General features: G+C 34.5%; 1 pseudogene; it reads right to left on the reverse strand.

Moving 5' to 3' along the window:
• Window positions 1-3,239: 3,239 nt before the first annotated feature.
• LOC114024465 lies at window positions 3,240-3,858 on the reverse strand (annotated as a pseudogene).
• Between the last annotated feature and the right edge of the window lie 6,353 nt (window positions 3,859-10,211).

Below are 10,211 nucleotides of genomic sequence, written 5' to 3' on the forward strand. Positions count from 1 at the left end.
TCTTGGAAAGGTTTTAAGTAACTATCTTTTCTATTTAAATTTTCTCCAAAAATTTATTATGTCAAAATGTAATAGGTAAATTGAAGCTCCTTTCTTCCCTGGAGGAGACATGAATGATTCAAATCATGTAGAAATATCACTGCTTCCCTGATAAGATAAATATTTCATTAGTAAGTAATTCACTTTTAGGGAAACTTAATGTGATAGTAGAAAAGACATTCCTTATCTTAGTGAGTCTAAATTAACATATGAACTACTTTCTATTTAGAAAAAAAAATCTAAGGATTTTGGATTACTGTCAAGGATCCAATAGACAAAACCTGGCCTCATTTCTACCTGACCATAAAAGGTCTGATTTGACTAACATCTTATGTTTCTGTGCCTCTGAGAAAGTTCTTTCACCTTTCTGAGCCTCATCTGAAAAATGAAAATGATATTTATACTTTGAAGCAAACTGGGCTGCTTTAAGAGTTTAGTAAGACTTAATGCAAATTAGTTATTTGATTATACATTATTATTACCATTAAGAGTTTTTGCTTTATCTCTCAATGGTAATATCAAATGTCTAATAATGACATCATGATTTAATTTTATAAGTATATGCCCTATCTACCCACCTGTAATATTTTTCCAGTGTTCAATATCTGTCTTGTAATCTTGCCAAAAATACATTTTATTAAATTCTAACAGTTTCTCTATTCCTATAACATGATTTACAAAACAACATATTGTATACATATATATGTACATTTTATCCTTATCTACTATTTCAATGGGGTAGGTAATTCCTGATGAAGAAACTCTTTTTAATCAGGGTAGACCAGCATCCCTGCTGCAACTTTTAGTGACAGGTTAGCTGCTGGATTAATATATAAAAATTGAAAACTTTCTCAGTATTTTTCCTCACAAATAGTTTTTAAAATAACATTGCTATTTACAAGTAATAGAAATGCACCCTTTTACTTTAAAATAATAAATCTTGTATATTAGAGAAGTTAAGACATCTAATTTACTCAGGGAGTAAGACTTAATATTGGCACCTTGTATGGTCAAGTTAACATCTTGTCTAGCTTTTATCTTTGTCCTTTCCCCTTAATGGTCATTTACAAATTCTTTCAGTCATTCAGTCAATAAACATTTATAAGTGCCTATAACTTTCACTCATTTGTTCATCTAACAAATATTTATTTTGTCCACTGTATACCCATTATTCTAGGCTCTGGGGAAAAGAGAAAGTTTAGGTAAGGCAGAGCCTTCATGGAACATACAGTTTAGTTGGAGATACAGCATAGAGACAGATGACTGACTACATTACATGGTAAAAACTTTGAAGTTTTGAAGAACAAATTAAGATCTGAGGAAGAAGTCTGGTAACCATGGAAAAAAGGTCATTGGATGTTCACAGATTTTAAATTTAAAAAAATCTTTAACACTATCTAATCCAACCTCTTCATTTTACAGATGAGGAAATTGAGACTCAGAGGCAGAAGATGACAGAGACAGGATTTGAACACAGACCCTCTGACTGTATGGCAAGTATTTTACCAATCCATCATGCTGCCTCTCAAATATGAAAGTTGGCATTTGAGTTGGACTTAGAGCAGTTTGGAATTAAATGAGAGAAAATGAGGGCACACAAGGCACAGGTAATGTTGTGAGAAAAGGCATGGAGATAGTCTGATGGGTGACCCTGTAAAGAAGCCATTCTAATAGTATAGGCAGAAGGTTAAAGATTTTGTATACTAGATTAATGACAGAAGTGACAGAAAGAAACAGTTCAATGTGAGAGTTATTGTAGAGATAAAATTGACAAGTCATTATTTTGATCTAAGAGTTTAGAGAGAGATTAGTACCAAAGGTAATCCTAAGAGGGGAATGGTGGTGCCAGAAGTTAAAGTTGGAAAGAAGAGTTCACTCAGGGAGAAAGGTAACAAACTAGATTTTGAACTGCACATGGGGATATCCAGGCAGTTGATGGTGCAGGTCTGGAGCTTGTAATAAAGTTCAGGACCAGAGAAAGACATTTGTAAGTCATTTTCAGAACCATAAGCATTTAAGTCATGGGACAGAATGATATCGAAAAGACACAGAACTGATCCTAATAACAGGTAAGGAATAGGACAAGGAGCTAGGGAAGCAAACATTGAAGGAGAGAGAAAATGTCCAGTATTAAAGTGCAGTCAACAACAAAAATACAGTGATCGAAGAAAATGTGACACTTTCCCTAGGACACAAATCACATTTTTCATTTCCCTGTTTTGAAATAGCAAGCATCCTTAGTACTACAGTACTAACTAAGGATTCCCTAAGTAAAATATTTGTCCTTGGCGTAATGGGGAGGAGAGAAGGAGCACGGAAGGAGTGATTGATTGTTTGCTACAAACTTAGAGAAAATTTAGGAAACACCTGCTTCTTTTACTTTCTCCTTTCCCTGGCCTTGTTTCAAATATTACCTAATCTCTGTCTTTTACTTAGCCTGAGATGGAGATTATGGTTGTTAGCCACTCAAAGCACCTGCAGCTTTATGGAGGAGGTTGGGAGAGATGGCATGACAAGTGAATAGACTCTACATGGCAAAAGATATATTATTTGCCTATGACCTAAAATATAATTTAGGTGTTTTATTCTCCCCTTCTCTCTCCTCTTTCTTCTCTCCACCTTCTCCTCAACCAGTTCTTCTTCCTCTTTCCTATCTCCCTTTCTTTCTCTCTATAGTTCTTATATTACTTTTAATTAGCTACAGACTATGCTTATTATTATTTTAGAATTTTATTTGAAAACAATTCTATTTTATGTCCCCACATTCTTTCAGTTTCTAACAGTAAGCAGTTAAACTCATGACAGTCTGTTCTTTGAGCTTAGAAGTATACTGTAGAGAAGAAAAAGTGCCGGGAGCAGAGTCAGATTAAAATCTAAGTTTTGTTTTGTTACCTACTTGTGGTTGTTGCAGCAAGTTATTTACCCTCTGTGGGCCTCAGTTTTCTCATCTGTAAAATGAGAAAATGAGAGATACGCAGAATGAGGTCTAAGATTCATTAATCTCTAAGTGTAGAGATCTGATTTTTTTTTTCAATGTTGAGAACTGATTATCAACTTGAAATTTCTTTTGTTAGGGGAATTCTTTAGTGGGTAGGAATGGTAAAGTCCAATTCACAGACAGGTTAAAATAGAGTAATCAAGGTTTTCCTCTTGTTTTTTCCCCTTTTCTGTCATAAATGTTGTTTATTAAACACTCAAGTTTACAAATTGATGTGCACCAAATAGCGGTATAGATGTAGTTGGAAAGTATTGCACCTTCTCCAAGCAGCACTGCGAGACCCTCCAATAGTAACAGTGAAATTTGTGACCCTTTCCAAGACCCCTGCTCTTCTGGCCACCTGAGGTAAGCCCACACATCTCTCTGTGTTTGTGCACTGGCTTGGTGATTTATTGAGTGTCGAGGTTTCATCTGATAACTTTATGGAATGGGTCAATAAGAATAAACTCAAAGAATTTGTAGGTTGAATCTTCACCAACCCAGTAGGAGTTCAAGACTCTTAGGCCCCACAGTGATGGCCAGCATGTTCTTCTGCTACAGACTGAAGGCTCCTGGCAAACTTCAGCTGATTCACACCATGATGCACAGGTTTACCATAGGTTGCATCCTTGGGAACAGGATGCTTTCATCCACTATGTCGAACACGAATAGGGTAGATGACATAACCTTTCTTGGCCTTGTGCCCCAGTCTGTGAAGCCGCAGGGCTTGGTACAGGATGGACAGCTGGCTGTACTGCCCAGCAGCGCATGCACAGGAGGAACCACATGACATCTGACTGCTTATTCTTCCATAGCTGCTGGATGTATTTGTAGGCCCTCATCCTAGCTCTCCCCTAGCCTGCCTGATGGCTGCTGCTGACTGGAAAGCTTTATTCCTCTTTCTTCTCCAGTTCTTTTACGTGCCATTATTGCAATAGTCTGTAAAATCTATTTCAGATTTTCCCAGTTGGTTATGTTGGATATGCTATCCCATCTCTCCCTTTTTACAATAAGCTGAGACCTTCCTTTTTCACAATTAGGATTCCTTGAATAATCCTTCATGAATTATAGCATCTTTTTCTCTTCAATGAATCTGATTTGGTTAACATATGGTGACCTCAATTTTATATACAAACTGAAATAGTTTGTTCTTTATTTTTACCTTTTAACAAAGTCCCCCTAAGATGATCCTTCTAAGTAACCTTAGGAAGAACTAAAAAAGGAAGATAGAGGAAAACATCATAAGAACAGGCAAGCTAATTGAAATTCTAATAAAAATTACTTGCCTCATACCACTCTAATAATGAGGTAAGGCAAACCTCCAGTGTTCATTACACATTTTTCCAGAAATATATTTGTATTAGAAAAGATTGATGTAAGTATAGCAAATTAGCTGAGAAGATGAAAATGAAATGATTTGTTAACCATTTCCTTCCTAGTACTGCTATTCAAATGGCCCTTCCTGACAGAGAACATCTCTAAAAAGTTTTTGCATTTCTGTGTCTGAACAATACCTTCACATAATAGATGTTTAGAAAATATTTGTTGATAATACCAGGCCTAAAAATTAAAATGTGCCTTCTTTTAAAAAAAAAAGCATTACTACTATAATATGATAACATAACACTCTCCCCAAATGTGCTACAATCAAGTTAAAGTACACTTTGTGCCATCTCTATCAGAATTTTAGCTTCAGTAATGCAAAAGTTTTAAGTCCCAGCACTACATGATATTTCTTTTTATTCTGTCTGAACTCAAACTCAAATCAAATCTTCTTAGGGTTTGAAAAAATTGCATCCATTATGGAGTTTTTAATGTGTCTTTGATTTTTCATTCTTTTTCATGACTTGAGAATTGTTAAAATCCAGAAGCATTTTTTCATCTATATTTATAATGTACTTTTTTTTAAATATGAGGATAATGTTGCTATCTGTAAGATGGGCTTTTTGAGTTATGTTTTTTTTCTCCCAGTAAGAAGGATAAGTTTCCATTGAGTCATCAATAGTCTCTTGCCCAGTCCTCTCTGAGACAATTTTTTGTGAGATCTATCACACAATCTACTACTTGATTAGTTTTATAGAAATCCCATCTCAAGCTTGCATTCCAAAATCACTGAAATGGGTAAGATTGCCCTCTTTTGAAGAGAGCAGGAAGAAGAAGGTATTAGTAGATGTAACTTTCTAGAACCGTTTGAATATCATGCTTTGGTCATTATTTTTTGTTTGGCTCTGCTCTTTGATTTTTTTCCCCTAGTGTCAGTGGGATGAAAACTTCCTAACAATTAGAGTTGTTCAAAAGCAAAATGGGCTTCCTAGAGGTGAAATGGGTTCCCACTCCTTGGACCTCTTCAAGCAAAGGCTAGACAACCATTTCTTGAGTAAACAGTGGAGATTCCTTTAGTGAAGTTAGACAAGTGGTGACGACTTTGAGGTCTCTTCTAACATTCAAATTTTGTAACTTTTGGATTCTGTGACCATAAAATAATGTGGTTGACTTTTAAAAGGAAAATACTAGAACCTGCATGTTGCCCTACTTCAGTCTAAAGACAAATCTCTTGTCATGCTCCTCTGCTCTAAGTGAAGTTCTTGTGTTGAGTCACTGATATGACAATAACAGTAGCAATTTACAGAGCTAAGAGAAGTTTAGAAGAAACTGTTAGCAAAGACTTTGACTAGCCTTCCCCAATGGAGAGTTTTAAGAAGGAAGCAATCCCTTAAAAATTAAATAAACAAATAAATGAATAAGCAAGCAAACAAGCAAATGAATAGATGGAGAAAAATAAAATAAAATAGTAACAATAACACCCTAACACTATAGATTGAATATTCTGAGATAAAATCCCAAAAGATGAAAGTAACTCAGCAATAATTACTGGTAGAAAGTCAGAAAATAGAATAGATTAGACCACCCAACCATGGATTGGAAGTCACTAAAAGAAATAGAGGAAGAGATAAGGAGACAAATCAGAACTCCTTAGGATTGCTTGGTTTTGCAATGTTGTTACTTCATTACTGAATCTAACAACATCAATGAAATTAATATTTCCATATATAACATTGACCAAACAAAGAATTGGACATGAGACTACAAATTTCTCATACATATAACTTACTTTTCTTTTTAACTTCCAAAGTTATCTTGCTTGCCTGTGTTTTCTTCTGACTTTCTTTATTCCTCTCCATATTCTTAATAAAATGCTTCAATGACTCTTTTCTTCTTTTTCATCATTTCCTTTTTCTTTTCTTATTTTTCTTTTATCTAATATTAGAGAAAAAACAGCTTAGGGAAGAAATGGGAAAAATTTACCAAAGGAATGGACACCCTGAAAATAGAATGAAAAAAACATAACTCAATGATAAATTAAAATAAATAAAGATAAAGTAGATAAAACTCAAAACAAAAAAAAAGATGAAAACATGAGACAACTATCAGAAACTAGAAAATTAAATAAGAAGAGATGATTTAATAGGCTTGTGAGTCCCCAAAAATGTTACGAAGCAAAAACCTATATACTATATTCTAAGAAATGATAAAAGCAAACTTCCCATTTATTATTAGAAATTGAAATATAAATAAGCAAATTGAAGATAAAATCCACAAGTCATTTCCTGAAAGAAAATCCAAATTGTATGAACCCAAAAATGTAATTGCCAAACTCCAGAGCTTCCTTAACCCCAGTTTGAAACCACAGAGAAAATATTAGCCAGGAAGAAATAAATCATATAGAAAAAAAGCCCATTCAGATACACACAGGGTAATATACCAAATATGTACAAGGAACAACATTAACACCAAAAAAAATGTATATAATATTCTAAAAAGCAAATCCTATTAAAGGGAAAAGGTGAATTTTCAATAGAGTTGATAACATTTAAGCATTTCTTGGCCAAATTTTAAAAAATTGACATTCAATAACAACACTTCCTGTGTTCTCAATATCTATAATCTAGCTTCTAACTTCGTAACTCAACTTAAATTGTTCTCTACAGTCACTAATGACCTCTTAATAACCAAATTTAATAGCTTTTTTCTCAATCCTCTTTCCACTTATCTCTCTGCAGCATTTGAGAATATTGATCATCCTCTCTTCCTAAACACTTTTTTCTGTCATTTTTCCCCCATGAAATTGTTCTCTCCTGGGCCCCCTTTCCATCTGTCTGTGTGTTCCTTTGCTGAGTCATTGTATATCATGCCCACTAACTGTGGATGCACAAGTATTCTCTGACATGGGCACTCTTCTCTTTTCTCTCTCCATATTTTTACTTAGTGACTTCTTCTCTTCCAAATTCCCTATAAATGTCAAAGGCACCATCATCCTTCCAGTCACTCACACTCATTACCTGACTGTTATCTTCAACTTCTCCCCTTTGTCTCACCCCACATATTTAATCAGTAACAAAATATTATTGTTTCTATCTTCACAACCTTTTTTGTATCTATACTCAAATAGCTATTACTCTATTTCAAAACCTTATGTTCCCTCACCTGGACTATTAAAATGTCCTCCTATTTGACATTCTACTTCAAGTCATTCTCAGTTGCAATTCTTCTTCAACATGGCCTCCAAGTGAATTTCCAAAAATACATTTGTTCCTACTTCATCCTAAACTCAATAAATACCAGTGGTTTCTTATTACCTCTAGGATCAAATATAAACTCTTCTCTTTGTATTTGAATGTCTTAACAAACTGTCTCTTTCTTATCTTTTCAGTAGTTTTTTGTCTTGTTTTGTTTTGTTTTGTTTTTTGATACCTGACTCTCTTCCACCCATTCTACAACTCAGTCATATGGGTTTACTTCTGTTATTCACATGACATTCCATCAATGACCTTTTTACCTTTGTAATAGCTGTCTTTCATGCCTAGAATTTAGAGCCTCCTTACCTCTTCTTGAAATATCTGGTTTTCTTCTATACTTAACAAAAATCATCTTCTGTATTTAGCTTTTTCTGATCCCCTCAGCTCCAGTAGGAGGAAAGAATGCTCTTTTACTTGTTGTTCTAGCCTTTTAATTACTAAGTTAGACAGTGTTGCACTGACAGTTAAACTTCAGAAAAATCTTCTAAACATCAAACAGAAAAGTTCATTTTGTATTCTATTCATTTTGCATATATGATTTATAGAAGCATGTACATGTTGTCTCCATTATTGTAATGGATACTCTTTGAGGACAAGGCCTATTTCACTGCTATCTTTGTATTCCCACACTTAACAAAGCGCCTTGCATACATAAGAATTTGAGTGTAAAGAAAGTCACTTCCTAGGTTATAGTATTGTAGCTGGACGTAACTAAATAGCTGGTAAGCAAGTATTTCTCAAACACTTAATTTATTTTCTTGGATTTGGAATCAGGAAGACCTGATTTCAAATCTAGTTTTAGATACTTAATGGCTGTATGACCCCTCTGCTTCAGTTTCCACAACTATAAAATGATACATACCTCCAAAGGTGATTTTGAAAGTAAAATGAGAAGGTGGGGCTTCCAGGAGCCAAGATGGCAGAGTATGAAGTAAGTTGCTCTTACTGTCCCTTATTAATCTCTGAAAGTCCAGAAAAATATAACCCCAGGAAATACCCTGGAACAGCTGAACCAGAAGAAAGACCAGATGCAGCAGTCTAGTAGCCCAGGTAGTTTGAGGGATTAACGGGAAAGGCCCCTCTTGCCCTTGGGGAAAGTCAATTGCCCATCAATTGGGGAATGGCTGAACAGGTTGTGGCATATGAATGTAATGGAATACTATTGTATTATAAGAAATGATGAGCAAGAGGACTTCAGAAAAACCTGGAAAGTCTTGCATGGACTGATACTGAGTGAAATGAGCAGAACCAAGAGAATGTTGTACACAGTAACAGCCATGTTGTGCAATGACTAATGTTGATAGACTTAGCCCTTCTCAGCAATGCAAGGATCTAAGAGATTTCCAAAGGTCTCATGATGGAAAATGCTATCCACATCCAAAGAAAGAACTATAAAGCTTGAATGCAAATTGAAGCATACTATTTGCTATTTTTTCTTCTGTTTTATTTTGTTTTCTCTTTCTTGTAGTTCCTCTTATTGGTTCTAATACTTCCTTACAACATCTCTGATGTGAAAATATGTTTAATAGAAATGTATATGTATAGACTATATCAGATTGCACATCGTCTTGGGGAGTGAGGCGAGGAGGAAGGGGGAATAAAATGTAATACTCAAAAGCTTATTGAAGTGATTGTTGATAAATCAAATTAAATTAATACAAAAGGTAAAATGAGATTTTTATAAACTGCCATTTAAAGCCTAAAGCCCTATATAAATGTTAGTTCTTCTAACCCTGTCCATTTCTCTAGCAGAAATATAATCCCTCTTGGGTAGGATAGATCTTGTTAAGGCTATAGGCTGATGTTGTTGTGCTGATCAGTATAAATAATAGCTAGTGTTTATAGAACATTTTATTTCTTTCCAAGCACTTTGAAGACATGATTCTACTTGAGCCTCACAATAGCCCAAGGAGTTTAACCACTGGTATTATTATTCTGATTTTAGAGGTTTGGAAATTTAGGTTTAGAGGGGTTAATTGACTCTCTCCTGGTTGGAAAACAAGTAAATGTCAGAGGCTAAATTAAATTCCAAATCTTTCTCTTTTCCAAATCCAATGCTTTTTTCCACTTTACTTTAAAAAGCAGGCTAAACTGACATTACCTGACAAATAATGTGTTCTCTAATTGTCAAGTTGTAAAGCGATGTTTTAATAGGGAGTATTTCATCATCTTTGAAACAGTATTAGTAGAAAAGAGGACAGAAGGAATTTTACATACTGGTCATCTTTATTCTGTGTGAATTTAGCAGTGACCTGGTTCTTTGAGATATGTAAGATGTTAATGACTGCAGCTTTAAAGAAAATTGAGACGACACTTGGCAAGGCATTTCAGCCTTTTAAAACTATTCATCTTCTACCTGAAATGCATGCCTGGGTACATGCAAGGCAAAGGAATGTGAATATTTTCATCTTTACATTCAGAATGACATAGACATTCATGAATTCTGATTGCTGAGTTCCCTACATAAAATGACCTCCTATTCTGAATTCTCACAATTATGCTTTTTCTTCCTTTTATTTTAAATAAAACACTATGCACAAAAATATTTATGCCATAATATGCCAAAATATTTCATGTTTCAAGATGAAGAGAACACTGTCAAGGGTCAATCAAACCAG

This window comes from Vombatus ursinus, unplaced genomic scaffold (genome assembly GCF_900497805.2).
Source record: "Vombatus ursinus unplaced genomic scaffold, bare-nosed wombat genome assembly UNPS02014821.1, whole genome shotgun sequence".
Taxonomy (NCBI): domain Eukaryota; kingdom Metazoa; phylum Chordata; class Mammalia; order Diprotodontia; family Vombatidae; genus Vombatus; species Vombatus ursinus.